Source organism: Lissotriton helveticus, chromosome 3_1, assembly GCF_964261635.1.
Source record: "Lissotriton helveticus chromosome 3_1, aLisHel1.1, whole genome shotgun sequence".
In the NCBI taxonomy this organism is placed as follows: Eukaryota; Metazoa; Chordata; class Amphibia; order Caudata; family Salamandridae; genus Lissotriton; species Lissotriton helveticus.
In genome coordinates this window covers 768061537-768087373 of record NC_136061.1, presented here as the reverse complement: position 1 = coordinate 768087373, position 25837 = coordinate 768061537, and the positions used below count along the sequence as shown (strand labels likewise).

Sequence of the window (25837 nt, the reverse complement as noted above, 5' to 3'; positions counted from 1 at the left end):
TTTGAAGCCATCCAAGACCCGAGAGGGGATAATGCTTACTGATGAACAGTACTGCCGGCGAACATGCTAAGTGCTTTGTTTACCATATCGGAACTATTATTCCAATTGTCCTGTAATATGTGTATCTTGGGTGGCTGTCGAGGTAGTGGAGTTTCCCCGCCCCTTAATATATTCTACTTTTAGTGTACAGTTCAGGGTGACAGGCCCTATACATAGTTGGGGACATGGGCAGTTTGATGCCCAGATAGCAGGGAAGCAGCGAGGGGGGTAGTTGGGCTGGGGTTGTATTGGGTTGAGCTTTTTTCATTTGTGCGACGCAGATTGATGCAGAGAGCAGGAGGGATCCAGTTAGACAATATCATAACGATATGACCGCGGTGGGATAAGGGCTTCAGGCGCCTATCATGGAATGTCAACGGCCTGGGGAATAAAGTAAAACATAGCATTGTCCTTCAATATACCAAGAGACACGCCCCGGATGTGGTGCTACTCCTAGCGACACACCTCATTGGTAATACCTTTAAGGCTTTGAATCAATGGGGCTATCGTCTGGTTATTCTCTCCGGCTTTACTATAGGATCCAGGGGAGTGGGTATCATGATGAGAAGCTCCTTTCCAATGTCGGTAATCCATACATGGACAGATGCGATGGGGCGCTATGCTGCAGTGTCAGGGCAGTGGGAGGGCGCATCACTTATGATCACAGCAGTAAATGTTCCACCAGGGTTACAAGGACAGGCGTTCAAGGATCTGGGCAATATACTGTTGTCATTTCCAAACAGGTGCCTGGTGGTGGGTGGAGACTTTAATTCTGTTATGTCTTGGACTCTTGATCGTTGTCCCCCCTGCAGCGGTGGCCTCATAGATGGCTGTACGACTTTCTGGAAGCAATGGGATTGGTGGATACATGGTGGACGTATCACCCAGGGGACACACAGCACACCTTTCACTCCTGAGCGTATAATAGTCTGTCTCGAATAGACTATCTACTTATTCCAGCGGCACAGATAGGGAACATTAGAGACATCCAACACTTGGCCCGGGGCATCTCGGATCACTCTCCGTTATGGTCTAATTTGGCACTAGGTGAAAATAGGGTGGGATGAATAGCACCGATCAGCCCATGGTACTTCCGCAATCTGATAGTTAAAAAGAAACTTTCAGCAGAAATCGATTATTATTTAAATGAGAATGAAGACTCAGAACAGTCGAAACAGTCACTCTGGGAGGCTTTCAAAACTGTAGTAAGGGGGGAGGCGATCTCTTTAGTATCTGGGGTACGGAAAGAAAAGAATAAGGAGCTTACCAGACTAGAGGATGAAATCCTCTGCATGGAGGAGGAAGAAGGAGAATCAAAGGAGAACGACAAACTCCATACATTAAAACTCATGAGGGAAGAACATAAAACCATAGCCACTGATATGGCCAAAATGATGAGTAGAGATAAAGCAGGCAGATTGTATGAATTGAGTGACAAAGCTGGTAAGCTATTGGCTTAGCTAGACAAAAAAGAGTTTTCCAACCGACTGGTCACCAAACTATTGGTGGAGACGAGGAGGGGGTGGGGGAATGTGGATCCACAGGCGATAGCTAACGAATTTGCTAATCTCTACCGTATTATTTATCAGATGCACTCTTCCCTCCGGGAGGAAGACTCCATGGCCCTACTCGCAGAAATTACACTACCTACATTATCATATGAAGACAGGGTAATACTGGACAGCGATCTGAAAAATGACAAAGTGTCCCAGGACATAGGGAGTCTTCAATCCGGGAAGGCAGTTGTCCCCAATGGTTTACCTATTGAATTATATAAGTTAAACCCTAGGAAAATTGCACCATATCTTAGAGATATGTTTGATGATGAAAGTCGTAAAATAGGTAAACTCCTACAAGATCAGAGAGTGGCGACTTTAGTAGCAATCCACAAAGTAGGTAAGCCTAGGAATAGAAGTGTGTCATACAGACCAATCTCGTTGAATGCTGAGCCCAAAATTCTGGCCAAACTGTTGGCTGCTCGTCTAGTGCAGGTAATTAGTAAACTGGGGCTTTATGCCTAATAGGAATACGGTGCTCAACTTGAGACGGCTTAATGGGGTAATGGGACATCTGGACACTATAGGAGAGGATGCAGTAGTGGTGTCTCTGGATGCCACTATGGCCTTTGACACTATAGAATTGTCGTACCCCTTCGCAGTATTGGACAAGATGGGATTTGGATCTAGCTTTATCAACTGTGTAAGATTACTCTATTTGGATCCCCAAGCGCAGGTGACGATCAATAATAAAAACTCAGGAGTCTTTTTCCTAGGTAGAGGGACTGGACAGGGGTGTCCGTTGTTTCCGCTGCTGTTCGCGCTGACCCTGGAGCCCCTGGCGGCCTGGATCCCCAAAGACACCATTATTCAAGGACTAAAATGGGCAGAAAGCTGGGAGGATCGTATATCTCTATAAGCAGATTATATACTATTGTACCTGGTGGCACCTGAGGCATCACTGAGTAGAGTTCTTGACATTTTCACTGTTTTTGGCAGGTATTCTAGATATACAAACAATTGGAGTAAATCCCTGGTATATGTCCATAGTGGCGAGATTCCTCCTCTACCCAAGGACTGCTTAGCTCAGGAGGTGAAAGACGGGCTCAAATGCTTGGGTATGTATATAACTTCAGACCCCTGAATTAGCTACAAGCTCCCACCATTACAGAGACTTAAGGGAGATGTGAGTAATTAAAAAAACCTCCCACTTTCATTATTGGGGAGAGCCGCCCTTTTTAAAATGATGTCGCTGCCACGCATTCTCTATGTGTTACAAAATTTCCCAAACCCCATTCCTGTGAAATATTTTAAAGAAGTAGGGACCATATAGAGAGAGTTGCTGTAGGATGGTCGTCCATGCATATCATTTCCAAAGCTGGTGAGGGGGTGGTACGACGGGGGTATCGGACTCCCAGACAAAAAGAAGTATTACTGGGCGGCCCATTTAGCCACCATAAATCAATGCACGTATAAGTCCTGGGATGACCCTGGCTACAGAATGGACAAGTGGCTTCTATCAGGGGGGACCTACAATATAGTACTCTACTCTAAGCCCCAAAAGTTTCAGCTTACGGGACCCACTGGGCATTCAGTGCATATAAGGCATACCTCCACCATAAGTGTGGGTTGGGAGCAGCGAGTAACTCAAGCTACTCCCCTATGGGATTCAGAACTATTAGGTAACTTGAGAAACACGAAAGGATTTGACAAATGGAATATAATTGGGATCCTGAGGATAGGTGACGTGTGGAAAGGGGTTGGAGTCGTCCCGTTTTACTCCCTGAAGAGGGAATATGAGATGGCTGAAACGGAATTTTTTCGTTATATGCTGGAAAGCCACTCTCTGTCCTTCCAGATACCAAAGGGGGAATCCCCCCGAAGCCTTGCCCCTGGAAGATAGACTCCTTGATGGGTACATGCATACAAAGGCAGTTTCCCTAACATATAAAAAACGTATCAATAATGTGGCAGACCCGCTGGGATGCCTACGTAGGTGCTGGTAGAGAGACATCTCCGACTTTGTTGACAATGAGTGGCAAGAAGCGCTGGCCTCCCCCAAAGAAGTAGCGATCTCAGCCAGACTTAGATTAGTTCAGGTGAAAATTCTTCATAGAATATACGTTAATGGACCCATGTTAGCCAAGATAGGCAATAGTACAGATTCCGGGTGCCGGAAGCAATGCGGTCAAGAAGACACATTCATACATATAGTATGGGAAAGCATATATAGAGAAATACTGGAAGGGAATTCACCGATGTATGCAGGAAACACTTGGGGTACAATTGGATCTTGAGGTTAAACGAAGTTTGTTGAATGTCTGGGAACCCACCGATCTGAATAGCAAGGAAAAAGCATGGGTGACAATGGGGCTAATGGTTACTAAACAGAATGTGGGGCGCAAATGCTGCACCATCGGTAGAGGCATGGAAACTGGATATGGACTGGTGCATGATGAGGGAAATAACAGTTTATGTGGCTTGGGGCTGTCCTAAAAAATGGTCACAAACATGGGGTAAATGGAATGAATATCGAGGCAATATCTGCATTCCACCTCTTATTCCCTCACCCTTTTGCCTCTCCGATGACATAAGTTGTGCACCGTGTAAATGCCGAATATCTGTACATGTTGTTAAAAGATGTATACTTATAGTGATCTCTGCAAAACTATCACTGTTGTAATTGTAATATCAATGTCGCACTGTTGTTGTTAATAAAAAGATTCACAAAAACAAAGATAGGAGGAACAACCCCTGGACGGGTCCTCACAGAAGCAAATGTCTCCTACTATGCCCCAGCTTCCAGAACCTCTGGCAGCTGGTAACCATGACTAGAATGTGTAAGCAATTGCTAGGACACAACACAAACTAAAGGCCATGACTGGAACAATATTGACCCCCTTCCACTATAAATATCTTTATCCAGCTCAAAGCCCGACTTGACCTCTGACACTGATACTGCAGCCTACAGGTTTTCATCTTGGATCAAAGCAGCAGTCAATCTATTAGCTCCCAAAATTATCTTGTCTACTAGGCAGATGAACCTTTCAGAGCCCTGGTTCACAGATAGAGAGCTCAGAAACAAATCTGTAGAGGGAAAGAAAGGCAGTAGAGAACAAATTATGACTCATCAGAAAAGACAAAATATGCATAGTCCCTTTCTGACTACAAAACATTATTAATAAAGGAGAAAAGCAAGTACTTCTCTGAAAGAATTCTGTAGGCAAATAATCCCAGTAACGAGCTCTTCCAGACAGTAAAAAGCTTAGCCAAAATACCAGAGCCCTGTATTGACAGTAGTGAGGAATCCTGAAACTCCCTTGATCAGTTTTTTTAAGAACAAAGTGGAGGTAGTTCATACATCTTTTATAGACAGCGATCTAAACGCAATTGGAAATCAGTCAGATGCCACAATACCTTCCCTATCCAATTCTTTTTCTGTCCCTTTCCCCGCCAACACTAAGAACAGATTATACAGTTGGTAAGAACAGCCAAATCCGGAACTCCATCAGACCCATGCCCTCCAAAAACAGTTCAACCTGGCTTCTGAAATTATTAGCGAGTAATTGGTGGTCATATGCAAGGAGATCATTAGTTCAGGCTCTTTTCCTGATGTTTGGAAAATAGCCTTGTTTCTTCCGCTCATGAAAAAAACTAATTTAGATCCCTCTGAACCCGGTAACTATAGACCAATCTCTAGACTACCCTTCTTGGCAAAGGTATTAGAAAAAGCGTTAAATATACAACTTACGTCTTTCATTTTTTCAAATGAATTACTAGATACATGTCAATACGGATTCCGGGAAGGACATAGCACTGAGACTGCTCTGGTCATGGACTTTGAAGAAAAAAGATCAATCTTGGACATAGGAGGTAAGGTCGCCCTGATTCTATTGGATCTGTCGGCGGCCTTCGACACAGTGAATCATCAAATATTGGTTAACTGGCTATCAGATTTAGGGATTAAAGGCACATCTTTTAAGTTGCTTAAGTCAATGCTCTCTAACAGGGTTCAATCAGTAGAGACGGGAGAATTTTAATCTGATCAATTCAGACTACCTTGTGGGGTACCACATGGCTCATCATTAAGTCCTACACTTTTTAATCCCTATGTTACCTCTCTGGCTAAAATCATTAGGGATTTCTGCTTTTCAGTTGTCTCTTACACTGATGACACTCAGCTTGTGTTCACAGTCTTTAATAATCTTGAAAAAACTGCAGATCAATTTAACAAATGTATGACTCAGGTAAATCAGTGGATGAGTTCCAACTGTTTAAAACTTAACAGCGGAAAAACAGAGGTTCTCCTCTTGGGTGCAGACACCTTCTTTTGGTCATCTAAATGGTGGCCATCAACTTTGGGGGATCTTCCATCACCAGGGAAGAATGTGAACAATCTAGGCTTCTTCTTTGATGATAAACAGACTTTTAAAGATCAGATCAGCACCCTTACCTCCACAATCTTTTTCATCCTAAAGATGATAAGAAAAATGTGTCCATTCGTACCTTCAGACCTGCAAAAGATACTTGTAGACGGCATTAGCCCTATCCAGACTGGACTATGGAAACACCCTTTATGTGAATATCCAAACACAGTACCTACAAAAGTTACAGCGGCTACAAAATGCAGCAGCACGCTTGTTGTTGGATATCCCAAAATATCAGCCAGTTGTCCATTGTCTAGGAACAATGCACTGGTTTCCAGTCGGAAAATGGATCAAATTCAAATCCCTATGCTTAGCATATAAGCCACTGCATGGTGCCGGTTCACATTATTTGAAGAACTATCGGATTTGGTACTCACCTTCTAAAAACGTAGGGCCATATGTACAAGGACTGGTGATAACTACTGCTACCGCTAGTTAGTGGCTGTTTTCTTACCGCCCCGTACCGCTGACAACTATTGCCATGTTAGCGATGTATTTACAAAACGTCGCTACATGGTGATAGCTTCAGGGATCGGTGGCGAAAACTGCCACTAACATTAGCGTGACGGCGATAGGAATTCCGGCGTTAGTGGGCGAAAACCAATGAAAGGCCCATTAGCGGCAAAAAACACACGTTAGTCAGCCCAACGTGAGTTTTTTTTGCCTCTATTGGAAAAATAGCCTATCAGTCGCCCTCCAGTAGGAAAATAGGCAAAAAACAATGAAATGCAGAATGGAGTAGCCAGGGCCAAGTGCAGCACAGATCAACAACCCCCTCAAGCCACCCAACATCCAGGATGACTAGGATGAGAGCCTAGATGCCTCGCTGGACCTGCGTCTGGAGCCTGAAGTGTGATGCGGAAGTGCTGTGGAGTCGATGAGCCCTGGCGGTAGACACTGAGGCGCGGTGATCGCCCATACCTGGTGGTGAAGTCTGGCAGGTTGCATGGGGACATGTTGTTGACCTGTGTGAGACGATCGCATTGATCCCCTAGGAGCTGTGAATGGTAGTGGCGCTCCTGCGCACCAACGTAGGGAAGACTGGATCGCATACTACGATTCACCACTACACAGGGGTGCACGGAGGGGATTACCAACTGTGGGCGGCGCCTCTCTGCATCACAGGATGGATGATGTTGTGCTGGCCAGATTATAAAATTCTCTGTAAATAATTCCGGTAAATCCAGGATAGGTTGAAGCAGTTTAATGAACAGGGCACAGTACTGCTTGCTCAGAAATCCAAAGCAGAATGACATCCAGAATCATTCCAAATGAAGTAATAACTAACAGCAGGGCATGCTCTCATTTGAAAAAATACAAAGGAGATTTAAAGGAACAGGAGAATAAAAAGGTAAATATACATTTAAACAATTTAACACATCTCTCCCCTTAGAAAACTTACACAGACAAATTAACACATTTAGAAACTCGTTTTACATTCCATACTTTTCCATCTTGGGTAACCACCCTGTTGCGATTCACCTTAACAATTTTAATAGGTTTACCAAATGTCATCTCACCTTTGGGAACCAAACCAGGTCTCCTAATCCTCACCCACTCTCCAACTTCAAAGTGTGGTACTTTTACTTTCATCCGTAAATCATAAAACATAAAACATAAAAATAAAAAAAGTTTTTGTCTCACAGTATGAGCAACATCCTCTTGTTTAATTTCTTCAGAATAAGTTTTCATGACTTTTCTGAACCACCATGGACAGAATTTTGATGCAGGTTCTCTACCTTTGAGCAAACGGAAGGGAGAAAGTTCTGTCGTCGAGCGGGGAGTTATACGGTATAACTTTAATTTTTACCTCAATTTATCCTTCCAAGATGAATCGAAATTCTGTGCCCATAAAATATCTTGTTTAAGCACTCTGTTGTACCTTTCAACTTGGCCGTTTCCGTGTGGTTCATATAATGCTGTGGTGACCTGCTTAATATTACAAAACGTAAGAAAATCTGTCATTTCATGAGATTTCAATTGTACCCCATTATCTGAAATTAGTACTTCTGGGAAACCCTCTCTGGCAAAGACTTCTTTTAAAAATGTTATCACACTTTCAGTGGTGGCGTGTGGAATGGATCACTGACATAATATCGAGGGACATAATATCGACTAGCAAAAATATCGGCAACAAAATATCGACAGACAGAATATCGACTATGTATCTACAAACAGGTAAGTACAAAAATATCGAGTAAAAAATATTGTTTACAAAAATATCGTTTATAAAAATATCGACTTTATTAAAAATAATGTTACATTAAATTAATATTAAAAACTTAATTAGTAAAATATACTTAAAAATACTTAAATTACCTTATAATAATTAAATAATTAATTAAAGTTATAATTTTTTTTTTTACAATCATATTTGTTAAAACATATATATATAGTAACATATTATAATTAAATAATATCCAATATTATTACCGTACAATAGCGTAAGTGTAAAAATTACTATTCCCACTCCAGAGAGTGCAACAGTAGGGAAAGCGTTGGATAGCGTAGGGGTAAAATTACTATTCCCACTCCAAAGAGTGCAACAGTAGGGAAAGCGTTGGATAGCGTAGGGGTAAAAATTACTATTCCCACTCCAGAAAGTGCAACAGTAGGAAAGGCGTTGGATAGCATAGAGGTAAAAATTACTATTCCCACTCCAGAGAGTGCAACAGTAGGGAAAGCGTTGGATAGCGTAGGGGTACAAATTACTATTCCCACTCCAGAGAGTGCAACAGTAAGGAAAGCATTGGATAGCGTAGGGGTAAAAATTACTATTCCCACTCCAGAGAGTGCAACAGTAGGGAAAGCGTTGGATAGCGTAGGGGTAAAAATTACTATTCCCACTCCAGAGAGTGCAACAGTAGGGAAAGCGTTGGATAGCGTAGGGGTACAAATTACTATTCCCACTCCAGAGAGTGCAAAAGTAGGGAAAGGGTTGGATAGCGTAGGGGTAAAAATTACTATTCCCACTCCAAAGAGTGCAACAGTAGGGAAAGCGTTGGATAGCGTAGGGGTAAAATTTACTATTCCCACTCCAGAGAGTGCAACAGTAGGGAACGGGTTGGATAGCGTAGGGGTAAAAATTACTATTCCCACTCCAGAGAGTGCAACAGTAGGGAAAGCGTTGGATAGCGTAGGGGTAAAAATTACTATTCCCACTCCAGAGAGTGCAACAGTAGGGAAAGCGTTGGATAGCGTAGGGGTAAAAATTACTATTCCCACTCCAGAGAGTGCAACAGTAGGGAAAGCGTTGGATAGCGTAGGGGTTCAAACTACTATTCCCACTCCAGAGAGTGCAACAGTAGGGAAAGGGTTGGATAGCGTAGGGGTAAAAATTACTATTTCCACTCCAGAGAATGCAACAGGGAGGAAAGCGTTGGATAGCGTAGGGGTAAAAATTACTATTCCCACTCCAGTGAGTGCAATAGTAGGGAAAGTAGATATTTCATATATTATTTTTTTTAAAATACATATTAATATCTATAAAAAATTATTTAAAAGTAATTACCAATTTAATATAATATAATAATTAATTAATTACAAATACTAATTTAAATTAATCATTACAATTAGTTATCTATTAATACTAATAAATTACAAATTAACAATTAATTAGTAATTAAAAAGTTATTTAACAATTTAAATCTAATAAATACCAAAAACAAATTAACATATGTAATTAGTTATAATTAAATTACTTCCCACCCTATTCCCCTATAAACCCACAACCCACTACAGAAAATAAATTAGTAAAATTAACATAATTATCAATTAATCAATTTAATAAAATTAATTCTCAATTTAAAGTTAATTAATTACCAATTAACAATTATTTAACTATTAATTATAAATAAATAACACTACATAAATTAACATATTTAATTAATTATAATTAAATTACTTCCCACCCTATTCCCCTAGAAACCCACAACCCACTACAGAAATTAAATTAGTTAAATTAACATAATTATCAATTAATCAATTACATAAAATTAATTGGCAATTAAAATTTAAAGAATTACAAAATTAAAATTAATTAACAATTAATTATAAACAAATACCAATAAATAAATTTACATATTTAATTAATTATAATTAAATTACTTCCCTCCCTATTCCCCTATAAACCCACAACCCGCTACAGAATTAAATTACGCAAAATTTAAATAACTTTAAATTCATTAATTAAACTACACTATAACATAAATAAACACTTTTAACACATAAAATACACTATAAAAAATTCGATATTATTAAATTTTCGATATTTTTATTAACCTATATTATATACTTCGATATTTTGACTATCTATATTTTAAAATTCGATATTACATTACTTACCTTCAAAACAATATTTTTGATGTCTATATTCTGTCCATTCGATATTTTGTCCAGCCTATATTTTGTACTCGATATTATGTCCATTCAATATTTTGTAGTCGATTTTATGTCTGTTTACCGTGTGGAATCAGGCCATTAAGAATGGTAATTTATAATTACTATAGCAAACTTGCAATCTTGAGGTAAAAAATTAAAGGGCCCTGCAATGTCTAAACCCACTTTCTTGCCATGGAAAACCTGGCCATTTGACAGGAATAAGCGGAACAGGATCACATCTGAGCCTTTTTTCACTACTCACACACTCAGGGCATTATCTGACTATTCTGTCAACAACCCTATCCAAACCTGGCCACCAAATATTTGATCTTATGAGTTTCTTCATTGAGGACATTCCCAAATGACTTTCATGACTCATGCGTAAAATTAAATTACGAAGCGACAAAGGCGGAATACATTTTCTTTTCCTGAGTAAAAAATCACCTTCAATAACCAGTTCGTCAGAAATTTTCCAAAAAGGAAAGAGTTCCACACAAATCTCATTTTTAGGGGACCAACAAATTCTTGTAAAATTGACAACTTGACCTAAAAGTACGTCATCGTCCATCCCTTTTTTCTATTCTTCTTGAGCAATGGAACTGAACTTCTCTGACATAACTTCAGAAATATCAGCAACAACGTCCTCCACCTCATCACATCCAATTTCAGTTTCACATGGAAGTATGGACAAACAGTCCACTGTAACATTGCACTTTTCTGGGACATATTCAACAGTGAAAGTATATTCTTGCAGACGAGACATTAATCTCGCAATACAGGCTGTGGCATTGAAACCACCATCAGGAGATAAAATTGAAACTAAAGGCTTGTGATCCGTTCTCAAAACAAATCTCGCTCCCCAAATATAGTTTCCAAAATGTACAACTCCCCATACGCATGCCAATAACTCTCTCTCTATCACATCATCCTGTCTCTCAGTCAGATTAAGCATTCGGGAGGCAAATGCCACATTCAATCCGTCCTTCCCTGCACACTGAGGCAACACACATCCCAGACCATATAGACTGGCATCCACAGTGAGAACACAAGTTTTTCCTATACAAAAGGTTTCAGGGTAGCAGCAGCCAACATCTCTGATTTGATCAAATGCTTGTTGTTGTTTTATACCCCAGACAAACTCAACTTTTTTCCTCATCAACTCTCTCAATGGTTCCATCTTTGAAGCAAAATTCATAATGAATTTGCTATAATACTCATAGAGACCTGAGACTGATAACAACTTATCCTTAGAATCAAGAGCAGGAGCTTTAAGAATTGCATCAACCAATGATTTTATTGGAACAACACCCTCTTTGGTAAGAGTGTGTCCAAGATACTCAACTGAATCTTGATAAAGTTTACACTTTTTTTTTTAAGAGTTAGCCCATACTCCTTCAGAATGGAACAAACTTCCCTTAAATGCTTAGCATGACTTCCTTTGTCAGGAGAATAAATAAGTATATCATCCTGAAAACATTTTACACACGACTGCATGGTCTTGAAAATATGGCACACAGATCTCTGAAAAATGGAAGCCTCCTGACGCCAAACCAAATGGCATCCTTTTGAATTGGAACAGACCTTGTGGCGTGATGAATGCAGTCATGTGACGTGACTCTTCAGCTAACTCAATTTGGTGATAAGCCGACCTAAGGTCTAAGGTGGAGAAAACAGTGGCACCACCTAACATACTCACAACTTCATTTATATTTGGCAAAGGATGGCAATCAATTAAAATATTAGCCTTTAGAGCCCTGAGGTCAATGCATAACTTCAAAGACTTGTCAGGTTTTCGTGCCGACACAACCGGAGATACCCATTCAGACGATTCTACTTCCTCAATAACTCCCTCATCCAAAATTCCTTTTAAAACTTCACTCAGTTCTTCTCTTACATATATTGGCACTTTCCTGAGCTTCTGTCTGACGGGAACCGCTCCTTGTTTAAGTATAATAGCAAGTGTAAAACCTTTAAGTTTTCCTAAGTTATCTGAAAATATGTCAGGAAACTCTCTTTCAATATTACAACTTTGAACTTCTTCCATAACCATCACTGGTTCCTTACAACACAGATTAAGTAGGATCACCAACCTCCACTGGTCCCACCAACCTAAAACATTAACACCTTTTTTTGCAATATATACACCTTGATGAATGCACACCTTCCTTTGAAATGAACTACATACGCCATGTAACCTAACATCTCAATGGCAGAACCATCAAAACTTTGAGCCATGATGTCTGAAGAAGATAAGTCCTCCACGGATACAATCTTAGATAACTTCTCAAAAAAAGAATCTTCTGTAATAATGGACCAGGGAGAACCAGAGTCAGCCATCCACTCCAAATACACCTTAAGAAAGTTAACAACACACTTAGATGAACGTAAAGTTTCACCGAGAGAACAAACATCAATTACCGATACAACAATACCTCTTTTAATCACCGGAACATCTTCCATTGACTGAACATCCCTAATGGAGGATATTCCACTGGAACTATTAGGAACACTTTTCGCTTTATTAATCATCCTTTTACAATCATCCTTGCAAACTCTGGCAAAATGTCCCACTCGCCCACATTTAATACATTCCTTACCTATGGCAGGACAAAACTTAAACGATGCTACATGGTTGGTAGTACCACACCTAAAACATACAATTGACTTGTCATTTTTAGTAATTTGATAAGTATTTTTAGGAAGATTATTTACAGCACAGATTTCATCAACTCACTTATTGCTCCTATCACCTTTAGCATTAACCTCTTCAATAGTTTTCATCCATTTATCGGATTGCTCAAATGCTTTTGCAGTAGCTATAGTATCATGTTAATTTTGATTTCCTAAAATCCCCAACTGTTCTTGGTTTCTTTTACTTTTAACATTAACAATTATTTGATCTCTCATCATTTCGTCACCCATGAGACCAAAATTACAAGAAACTACAAGAGTTCTGAACGCAGTTAAAAAGTCATAAAACGATTTAAAATCCTGGTGAGCTCTTGTGTAAAACTTGTACCTGTTCAATGCTATGCTGGTGGTGGGTTTGAAACGTATCTCCATAGGTAACAAAGCTTCATCAAAAGTACTAATTTCCCCTGGTACCACAGGTAGAGTCCTGAAAACAGCTTGGCCCTCGGACCCTAAACAATGAAGCAGTATATTTTTCGTCTCATTTCCCATCCTGTCCCCCACAATAGCTTTCATATAAGTCAAGAATTCCTCCGTCCACCTCGACCATGGAATAGGAGGATAACCTTTGGATTTTAAGAATTTTGTAGGAGGTTCAAATTGCATGGTAAATATTAGTAGAAAGATTACCAACACAATAAAATGATAGAATCACAATCTTCCTTTTGCCTGAATTGTGAGAGTAGTTCACAAAAAAATATATACATAACAACATTAAAGGAATAAAGGAAAGAGAAAAGAAAATGTATGGTTCCACTGAAATGTTCTCTTAGTGTCTCTTTAAAATTTCAATCTAGTCTCGTAAAATTGACAACTTGTTTCTTGAAGGAGATTGAGTAATATGCACTAATCTTACAGACCTCTTTAATCCACTTGTGTGCTTTTGCGAAGATTCATCACAGTAAATGTGTTCATAAAGCACACACTAATTGTCCATATAACAGCAGATAATAAGGATTATGCGCGGTCGTGCGCATCGACGACCTGAAGGAAAAACAGGTAAACCTAAGATGGCGGCGATGCGTGTGATGAAACAGAGACGAGAGTGTGTGTACTTTTGTCTGTGTGTGTATGTAAAAATCCTAGGTGAATTCCAACAGACACTTCGCCCTACCTGACTGAAAGCCCTGTCCCCTACTATTTATTAGAGGAGTTTAACACCCAAAACACCCCCACTTCCCTGTAGCTACGCCTCCAGCTGTTGGTGAAAACGTTCCTACACTGTCCACAGACAGCGGTAGCAGTATATTTATTGCTTTCCTCCTGCAGTACCAGAACTCACAGCTTCCCAAATCCACTAGATACAAATAATCCAAGGGGTCCCCAACATTGTCCCTAACCTGGTGAAGAAATCCAGAATTCACAATTTGAAAGCAGTCTCCTTTTCTGCCTCCCAGGCCTGTGTCAGAGAACGAGGCACACTTCTGTAAATAGTTGAACCTTCACAGCACTCTGTTGTGTGTTCATTTGCCACTTTTTGAAAGTTTATGACAAGAGGTTGGGGCTATACTTACGTCTAAACTAGGCCACTATATAACTAGAAAAGTAGAGAGTGTTTTGGACGTGCAATTTAATATTGATACCTTCAAAAGTAACCACTTTTAATCAATAAGTGGTTATGGTGCTTTTATTCTTCCTTTTCTTATTTCATTCAAAGTACAAACATAGTAGACATTTGATTCATGTCATAGAGAAAGATACTATACAATAATATTGAAAAAAAATGAAAATGACGTAATACACATTTCAAACAGAAACATCAAAAAGCAAACAAATGTATTCAAATAACACAATATGACGGACAACAGACCAGTCCTTATTTGTAAGGCAGTGCAAACAATTAATACTTTTAAGAATGCGACATGCCAGGTACAGCTAGACCACACAAAAATTACAAGCACAATGTCCTGTTTGTATACAGAGCATTTCATAAACTGGTAGTGGCTACTACTAGCTGAGAGGGGTCGAGGCATTTCTGAACCCAATTTAATTAGGGCTTCTCCTCAAGACCAGGACATGGTCAGACACAATTGCGGTGGAGGAATCAGTGGATACCTTTGGTAGGCAGGAAGTGTCGAATACGACCACAGGATTGGAAAGTTTACTCTTGTGAATGATTTGGTCTCAATGGTAATTATTATTTTCTAATCTAGATGATGAGTATTCCACTGTGCATATTTGAAATAAACCAGGCTGTAGTAGGGCAGCATTTTGAAGATCAAGGTTATTGAATGTTGCCTTTTTTGAAAGTTGGCATTTCCCTGCCTTAGTCATTTGGGGCCAGATGTAAGACCGTTTTTTGCGGTTGCAAAACGGTATTCAACCCTTTTGCGACAGCAAAAATCGGTGGTGGTATGTACCAACGCAATTTTGCGAGTCACAGACTTGTAAAATAGCGTTTGCAACTCGCTATTAGGAAGGGGCATGCCAAGGGCGTACCTTCCTATTAGTGAGTCAAAATGGTATGTACCATTGTTTCGCAACCGCATTTGCAGTCGTAAAACACTTCACCACCTACTTCAAGTAGGTGGTAAACCATTGGCAAACGGAAAGGGTCCCCAGGAGGCCCCTTCCCCTTTGTGAATGGGTGCAAAAATATTTTTTAAGAACAGGCAGTGGTCCTAGAGACCACTGCCTGCCTTTAAAAAATGAAACTGAAAAGTTTCATTTTTTTTTAAATGCAGCCCGTTTTCATTTGAGGAAAACGGGCTGCATCAAAAAAAATACAGCTCTATTGAAAAAGCAGTCACAGACCTCAGCAGGCCACAATCCCTGTGAGTGCTAGCCATTCCCAATGGGGGCGCAAATTGCGCTTAACTCATGAATATTGCTGAGGCATGCAATTTGCTACCCCATTGGGAATTGCAGTGTCTGAGACACTGTTGTACATTGCATTTTGCGAGTCACAATTTGCAAGTCGCAAAGCGACGCAATTTGCAAAACGTAAAATGCAAGCATTGTACATCTGGCCCTTGGTGCCTGCAGCTTGTCTCTGGGCCAGTTGACTGGATGTAGTTGACAGTTGGGCTTTGTGTATTCCTCCTAGACAGCTACAAAATAGGGAGCTTGGGTGTGCCTTGATGCACAGCCCCACTTACACTTGAATAGGCTGTACCCTGCCTCAACACCAGTGGCGGCTGGCAACTACGATGAGTGGAGAAGCGGGCAAACAAGTGCATAAAATAAATACATAAAGTAAATAAAAGTGTACTTCCTGTGCTTGCTGCAGACACATCCTCCTCACTCCTGTCCTCTTCTTCTCGTCATGTCACCTCCAGGGTGCCAGCTAAATCCCTCAACCAATCCTGGTGCTGCTCTCATACTGTTAACTAAGGCCAAGAAACCAATCGGCATACATAACTTTAGCATAACCGATCAACCAGCATGAGAGAAGTGCCAGGACTAGAGGGAGCGGCCTCTGTCTGCATCCCTGAGGACACTAGAGGCTTGTCCATGTTCTCACCCCAGCTGTCTAAGACAGCTAGGTTGCAAAAGAACAAGCAAACAAGTACACACCGGTCCAGATATTTTTAGAGTCCAAATCGTATTGAGTCAATCGGTTGTTGATAATAAATCAATCCAATCCACTGAAGTTTGTGTTCTTCTTTTACTTCAAAGTCAGAGTCACAGTTATAGAGATCCAAAACACTGCAGCCGACACGTGTTTCGTCCTCACGGACTTTTTCAAGGCTCAAGGACAATGATAAACCCTGTGAGAAGTAGGTTCGTCAGTGTAGACGACAATCCTCTACTCCTGTCTATTTCCCTGATGTCAGAACGGTGCCGGGAATCCAGTTACAAGCGGACTTATCAAGGTCCCATCTGGACATCATGTTTCCTGTCATTAAGGGAAATAGACAGGAGTAGAGGATTGTTGTCTACACTGTCCGCAACAGGGACATTTTGGAAAGGTCTTTATACATAACTTGATATTGCATTACGTAATCTGTGAGACAAACCTACTTCTCACAGAGTTTATCATTGTTTGCTTGTTCTTTTGCTTTGTATATTGCAAACATACCTTGCAGGGTCTGTTTAACTAGCACCTATGGTGACTGGGTGCCTAGCATGATAGCACCACCTTAACTGTTTTATCCATATATATATTGTACTTCCTATTGAACACCTATAACTTGTAATAGATGTGCAGTCACTCAGGCCTAGTCACCAAAGCTATCAAGATAAGACAGATAGGCTGAGAGGTTTAAAGTGCGCAAAGGACAAAGTGACATGCACACTATAAACTACTGCACAGGCAGGCCACCACTGCTGCCACTCAGCAGGCCCGCCCAACCTGACACTCGGTTCAGGACTGGTGGACGAAAAATAAAATGGTAATGAATTTTCTTTATTACCATTTTATTTTTCAGCTTCTAGGGGCATTTTAGTGGGGCGTCGCTCCTCCACTCTAATGGAGGAGCAGCCCCTACGCAACACAATCGGCTGCATACACCCAGTAGTTAGTCTGGAGCGAGGGCCTTTGAACTTCAAAGGCCTGCCTCTAGAGGCTTCTCCCCACTTAAAATTCACAACTGGGTATACAGATTGTACCTTCGGCACCAACTCTTCAGTGCACTTTTCAACCTATGGATACTCTGCCAAGAAGAAAGATTGACGTGCTGCTGAAAGGACTACCACTCTGCTGGACTGCTGCTCTGAAGGACTGCGTGGTACAAAAGGGGGTGGTGATGGACGGAGTATCTGAATCAATCAAACACTCACACCCAGTCAACAGATCTGGGTTTAATCCATCACCGTTCTTTAGCCCACTCTGCCACCCCGGTTCAGACATGGCCATATGCAAATCAGTCTGACCCTGTGCCTCATGGGAACAGTCCAGCCCGAACTGCCAAGCCATGACTTCCCTGAACCGGAAACAAGCTTCCGAGGACCAGTTTCTGGCATTTCAGCCGTCTTCAGCCCGGCTTGCTTGAATCCAGTGGCAAAGTGAGCAAGGGACTCACGTCTGAGCATACCCTGCCAACTTATGGCGAACAAAGTGGTACAAAAGGGGGTGGTGATGGACGGAGCATCTGAACCAATCAAACACTCACACCCATACAACAGATCTGGGTTTAATCCATCACCGTTCTTTAGCCCACTCTGCCACCCCAGTTCAGACATGGCCATATGCAAATCAGTCCGACCCTGTGCCTCATGGGAACAGTCCAGCCCGAACTGCCAAGCCATGCCTTCCCTGGACCGGAAACAAGCTTCCGAGGACCGGTTTCTGGCATTTCAGCCGTCTTCAGCCCGCTTGCTTGAACCCAGTGGCAAAGTGAGCAAGGGACTCACGTCTGAGCATACCCTGTCAACTTATGGCGAACAAAGTGGTACGAAAGGGGGTGGTGATGGACGGAGCATCTGTACCAATCAAACACTCACACCCAGTCAACAGATCTGGGTTTAATCCATCACCGTTCTTCAGCCCACTCTGCCAGGCCAGTTCAGACATGGCCATATGCAAATCATTGTGACCCTGTGCCTCATGGGAACAGTCCAGCCTGAACTGCCAAGCCGTGCCTTCTCTGGACCGGAAACAAGCTTCCGAGGACCGGTTTCTGGCATTTCAGCCGTCTTCAGCCCGGCTTGCTTGAATCCAGTGGCAAAGTGAGCAAGGGACTCACGTCTGAGCATACCCTGCCAACTTATGGTGAACAAAGTGGTACAAAAGGGGGTGGTGATGGACGGAGCATCTGAACCAATCAAACACTCACACCCAGTCAACAGATCTGGGTTTAATCCATCACCGTTCTTTAGCCCACTCTGCCACCCCAGTTCAGACATGGCCATATGCAAATCAGTCTGACCCTGTGCCACATGGGAACAGTCCAGCCCGAACTGCCAATCCATGCCTTCCCTGGACCGGAAATAAGCTTCCGAGGACCGGTTTCTGGCCTTTCAGCCGTCTTCAGCCCTGATTGCTTCAATCCAGTGGCAAAGTGAGCAAGGGACTCACATCTGAGCATACCCTGCCAACTTATGGCGAACAAAGTGGTACAAAAGGGGGTGGTGATGGACGGAGCATCTGAACCAATCAAACACTCACACCCAGTCAACAGATCTGGGTTTAATCCATCACCGTTCTTTAGCCCACTCTGCCACCCCAGTTCAGACATGGCCATATGCAAATCAGTCTGACCCTGTGCCACATGGGAACAGTCCAGCCCAAACTGCCAAGCCATGCCTTCCCTGGACCGGAAATAAGCTTCCGAGGACCGGTTTCTGGCCTTTCAGCCGTCTTCAGCCCGGATTGCTTCAATCCAGTGGCAAAGTGAGCAAGGGACTCACGTCTGAGCATACCCTGCCAACTTATGGCGAACAAAGTGGTACAAAAGGGGGTGGTGATGGACGGAGCATCTGAACCAATCAAACACTCACACCCAGTCAACAGATGTGGGTTTAAACCATCACCGTTCTTTAGCCCACTCTGCCACCCCAGTTCAGACATGGCCATATGCAAATCAGTCTGACCCTGTGCCACATGGGAACAGTCCAGCCCAAACTGCCAAGCCATGCCTTCCCTGGACCGGAAATAAGCTTCCGAGGACCGGTTTCTGGCCTTTCAGCCGTCTTCAGCCCGGATTGCTTCAATCCAGTGGCAAAGTGAGCAAGGGACTCACGTCTGAGCATACCCTGCCAACTTATGGCGAACAAAGTGGTACAAAAGGGGGTGGTGATGGACGGAGCATCTGAACCAATCAAACACTCACACCCAGTCAACAGATGTGGGTTTAAACCATCACCGTTCTTTAGCCCACTCTGCCACCCCAGTTCAGACATGGCCATATGCAAATCAGTCTGACCCTGTGCCTCATGGGAACAGTCCAGCCCGAACTGCCAAGCCATGCCTTCCCTGGACCGGAAACAAGCTTCCCAGGACCGGTTTCTGGCATTTCAGCCGTCTTCAGCACGGCTTGCTTGAATCCAGTGGCAAAGTGAGCAAGTTGGCCTGCACTTGTGACTCTGTCCTAATCTGTCATGACCAGATATCCTCAATTGGCACTTTGTGCTTGTTGATGCTATTTACACTAGCATCTTTAAAATTGCATATCTTCGATTCTATTGATTGGATTTTTTCCGTTTTGATCTTGTTTTATTTATTAACAATAACTCAATTTTTCTAATCTGGTGTGGGATCCTTTTTGTGTGGGGTATTCACTTTAATACTGTTTGTAGTGTTGCCCAAATACTTTACACATTGCCTCTAAGAATGACTGCTATGTGCCAAACTACCAGAGGGTGGAGCACAGGTCAATTTATCCTCACCATGACAAGGATTGTGGTTGTTGCTTCACTAGAGCTCACACAACAGTTAACCAACATTCCAATTTCTTTCATCTGCAATGTATCCAACATATCATATTACGGTGACAGAGGAGTGCTTTGGCTGTGCTGAGCACTCACTTGAACCTGTCCCCTGCCACAGGCGAATCTTGCCTAGTGTCAGGGAATACCCAGGATATCCTGTGTATGGTAGTGTTGGTCACTGTCAGGTACCCAGGTCAGTACATGCGATCCACAGATGTACACTCATGACAGTTCCAGTATGCCTCTGACATGATCACTATGTTCACTGTCCAATGTTCCATCTTCCGACTGGTTGTGTATGATTTGTAGAGTGCTGCTACATACTGTTCTACTGGATGCTTTTGCATGCACACACTTTTCAGAAAAATTCGCACAAATCACACTTAACTTGCACATTACACTGTGTTACACTGTTACAGTTCCTGCATAACTACTCTTTTTGTGGAAGGCGAGGCTGATGATTTAAGCGTTTGTACACAACACATAAAAAACTGCATTATGGAAGGTAACAAGCTAATAGGATTTGGTAATAGTTCTGTTGGTAGGAGATGCTTCTATGGGAGAGGTGCTGTGCTTCTTTGGATGTTGTAATATTGATTGATTATAGTGATTTAAACAGTGGTGGGATGCCAGTGTCAGGGCGTGGATGTGCCTCCAGTTCATCCTTTCTGTGACCTCGTTTTTCCATGAAGTCAGCCGTATCCAGACTATACATAGTGAGTATGTGGCACTCACTTGTTTGATTTGGCGGCAGTCTGGGATAAGAAACTTTTCTACAATCCCTCTGTGTGAAATTCCTCACCTCTCTTGATGTCAGTTGGGAAATAAAGGCAGAATTGATCTTGCCCTCTAATGTCGCATTGTAGATTCCACTGCTTGCATGTGAGCCTGGCCTCATAGTGAGTGCAGCCTTGTTTTTAATACAGGACTGATTTTAAATCCAACACGATTTTAATGTTGGTGCTTTTTGGAACATTTTCTGGGCACTTTATGGTTTTTAGATGCAACAATAAAATAAATCAGCATATCAGAATGTCATTTGGAATAAATACTACACCTCTTGCAGCACATTTCCCTACAAGTCAACAAACACAACAGAGCATCTCTTATGCACCCACACCACACTTCCTATCAATCACCAGAGCTCTCAAAATCTTATGATGGAAACGTGCCTCTCTGCAACAAGCATATTCATACCATCATAAAAGTCAGCAGACATGCATGGGGTAGAACCAGGGGTCCCCAACCAGTCAATCGCGAGCTACCAGTAGCTCCCAAACACCTTCAGAGTAGCTTGCAGCCTTGACTTCATTTTTGAATAAGAACAGAGTCACATCTTTTATTTTCAAAGTTAAGGAAAGGCTGTGTTTACTTTACATTATTATCATCAGGCTGCTGCAGATAGCAGAGCCAGATAATGAGCAGTGCTGAAGTCAGATTTATGACCCAGGGCACAGAGGTGAAGAACTGAAGCACTGAGGTATTTAACTTTTAGAGCTGAGAACAAAATGATGTTTCTGAATGCTTTTAAATGGGAGAAAATGAACACTTACATTAATGATTAACTCTTCATCTTAATTTTCGCCCTTTTCAAAGAGTTGCATTTACTAGCAGTAGCCCTTTTGCTTTCAGTGGCCAGTGGACACTGCCATATTTATGACTGATAGTCATTTTTTTCAAATGAGAGAAATTTGAAGTAAACAAAACTTTTTCAATGAAACATGAACTATTATTATATTTCTCCACTTTTAATTATGCCAATAATGCCTTAATGTTTTATGAAGTATGTTCCTTCACTTAAAAGTTCTCCCATTTAAACAAATACATTTTTTCTGTTATAAATATGGCACCATATCTACAGGACACAGGGAGCAAGATGTTTAGTGCTTTTAAATGGGAGAAAATGTAAATGCTGAGTTCATAGAATCCATATAAACAAAGTTAATTCTAAAGTTTAATTTTCTCGACAAAGTGCCATATTTATATTTGGAAAATACAATCATTAGTTTAAGTGGGAGAAATTTAAAGTGCAGGAAAATGTTCCATATTCAGAAAAAAAATTCAGAAAATTTCTCTGCACTGAATATTTCTCCTGTAATGGTGGAGGAGTGCCGACCCCCTGCTAAAAGATGTAAAAGATGAAAAATAAAATGATAATAAAGGCATTTTATTATCATTTTTTTTTGCTTTGTGTCATTGTCTGTCAGTGCGAGACTTCAGTGGTGGCGCAGGCAATGCTCTTGTGACAGGCATGGCAGGGGGAGGAGTGCTGGACACTTTTAAGTGTGCATGTCAGTTTGGCTGGCCGTCTTAGGCTGCCAAACCATCATTCGCACTTTGGTTTCTCCAACCCAGCTGTGTTGCACAGTCAGGTCGGAGAAAGGCTACAGGCTTCCAGGCACTGTCTGAGCAGCAAACCAGGCTGCTCAAACCAATCCCAATAGTTTTCCAGCATGACAGGAGTGCCTGGATTGGCATCTGGGAGCCTCTGCGTTGTGCAGCAGGAGTGGAGGATCTGGTGAGAGGGGCAAGGCAGCAGCCGTCGGATCGGCAGGTAAATGCAATCGTCATTATTTTGTATTCCATTTTTTTGTGTTCCTCCCCCGCTGCCTGCCCCCTCAAGCAATGCAAGCAGCCGCAACTGAACGGTGGCACATATGGGGAAAGGTATGTCTTGTGCCTAAAATACATACAATACAGTCTCTCAGTTACCTGTACACATATATACCATTCATACGCACACATGGTCATATATCGTTCTCACTGGCACACATGGTAGCACTGTCATAGTGGCCCTAGTCAAGGTATTTTGTTCAAACCATAGTATCTGGCTCTGTGGACATTAGTCTTAAAGTAAATTAAACTGGGCATTTGGGTGTCTGGTAACAATTCACACGTTGCTTAGCCTTCAGTAGCTCATGACGATTTTCACTGACCATCACTACAGAAAAGGTTAGGAAACAGTATCAACTGACATAGCCACACATTGCCAACAACACAGTAATCAGGCTCTGGCCTTTCATACCAGTTAATGTGGTAAGACATAGATAAGCACCCTGAAGCTCTATGTGACTGTAATAATCGTAAGTGCTCTCTTTATAAGACCTACTTAGCATAACATAATATCCCCTGCATAACATAACTTACCCCTGCAGCCACTTTTAGATTCACATCCTGTTATGATCTCTCATGCCGTCTCTGGTGTTCAACATATCAGGCCTCAGAGGCCCTTGAACTGTTTCTCCCAAGTTGTTTGTGTTTATAATATCAGAACTTCTGATTGAGTTCTCCACTTTTCAATGTACACCGTCAAAGGTTTGCTGCTATAATGTTAAGTGCCCACATACTTCTCAGTGAATGAGCACTATATAAAACTGAAGAAAGTGAATAACACTGAGCGGCATGTTATGCAAAGCATGTTGAAACAATGTCAGCTTTAGGGGGCCTTTCCCACAACCATTTGCCTTTACCCTCCTATGTTCTGAATTAATTTTTGCCAACAAGTGCTAAAGTTCTTGTACTCACTCCCTAAAATATGGTAAAATTGGCTTTCATCTTATTGGCATATATAATTTACTTATAAGTCCGTTGTAGAATGGAGTCCCTAGTAAACTGGTATACCATAAGCCCTAAGCCTGTAATTTAAATGCTACTAGTGGGCCTGCAAAACGTATTGTACCACTCCCTTAAGTAGCCTTTTAAAACATGTCCCATGTTGGCCATTGCAGCCTGAATGCAGTTTTAAATTATATCATTCAGGAAGTGAGTCAAGCCATGATGTCTCCTGTACCCAGAGTCATAGGAGGAGGCAGACTGTTGGAGCAGAGTACTAGAGAGCCAGTTTGAAGAGTCATTATTGCAGCCAAAATACATCATGGCCTCAGATGAAAATAGCAAGAGGCTGGAGAGCGTAAAGGAAGACTTAAATTTAGTGAGCAGAAACTGGAGGTGCTCACTGAGGAGGTTGTGAAGAGCCATGATACGCTCTTTGGAAAGAGCTCACTCCGGGTCCCAGAGTCAGAAAAACTCTGGAAGGACATCCAGGCCAAGATCAGCGCAGTGGAAGTCATGCAGAGCTTGATCGAGAAGATCAAAAAGCCCTGGTACGATATACAAATAGGGGCCAAAGAAAAGGTAGCAGGCAGATTTGCAGAGGCGAGGCAAAATGGCAGAAGCCATTGTTGGGGTTACAGACATTGACACCTCAGCCTCACCCACTACCAGCAAAGGTAAGGTGTACAAATTTCAACACATAAAAGGTTTTTGTTACAAGATTACCAATTAGAAAATCAGTGTTAAACCTCAATCAAAAAATATTCCAGGCCACATTTTATTTACAACCCACCAGTGCATTATGGGAGTAGTAGATAGTAGAACAACAGTGAATATATGGCAAATAATGCTGCATTGTGTAGCCCCATAAAATTGACGTTGCAAATGACAAGTAGAAACACCATGTTAGGCATTTGTTTACAATTTCAAACAAATTTGAGCTGAGACACACAAGTACTTTCTTGAACTAAACTATGTCTATTTCATGTCACAGAAATACCTGCACCACATGCTGCGAAACTGAAGAGACTCTGCCACTGTCAGATGGTGAAAATATCCTGCCCCCAAAACACACGATACCTGCACCAAACAGATGCAGGACAACAGTGGTTCCACGCCCTGATTTTGATGTAGAGTCTAATGATTTCCCAGCAGACATGCCTACACCACCATCTGAGGACAGACACCCCACATACTTTAGTCCCTTGTCCAGCTGCAATACAATCCCTTCATGAGCCGTAGAGTGGCTGTAAGACGGCAAACAGAGGAAGGTGAAGGCCCAGCTGTATTCAGAGGACTGGAGGCATCAATGTTGAAGGTGCAGCGCCTGCAATGTGAGATCAATGCACACACAGTTGATGTCACTGAATAAAAACATGTGTGATATCAAAGAAGGTATCAGGCAGCTGAATACAACAGTGGGAGATCTGCAAAAAGCCAAAGCTGATAAGTTAAAGGAAATGACAAATGGAACCAAGGAACTATGCACAGTTATGCAGCAGGACCATGCCACACACTGTAGGCGAAATCACCAACTAATGGGAAGATTGGATGGGTTTACCAGATTTATCCATCGCCTGACAAGTGCTATTGCAAAGGGCTGCGACCATGCAAGTGGAGAAGGCACATTGTGGTGGTAAAATTGCAAGAGGTTTGGTGCAAGTCACAAACACAATTGGGAACATGCAGATCATTAGGATTGCAGGAAACAGTGATTTAGGTGTAAGGGACAGTGAGGAACTCTCCAGCCTCATTAGTGTCACTGCCCCTGTGATGGAAAATAGACGTTGCATTTTGAGACATAATGCAGCTTCAGAGGCCTCACCAAGAGATAGTACGGAGCCCACTGAACGGCCTATTGGAGAGCGTGGAAGGAAAGAGGGATACGGACCTATGTATATTTTTGTGGGCATAATCTTACTTTTGTATTGTCTGCGATGA

At 41.9% G+C, this 25837-nt stretch overlaps 1 pseudogene; it reads left to right on the top strand.

Moving 5' to 3' along the window:
• The first annotated feature begins 1331 nt into the window (after positions 1 to 1331).
• LOC144823863 (uncharacterized) lies at positions 1332 to 25837 on the top strand (annotated as a pseudogene).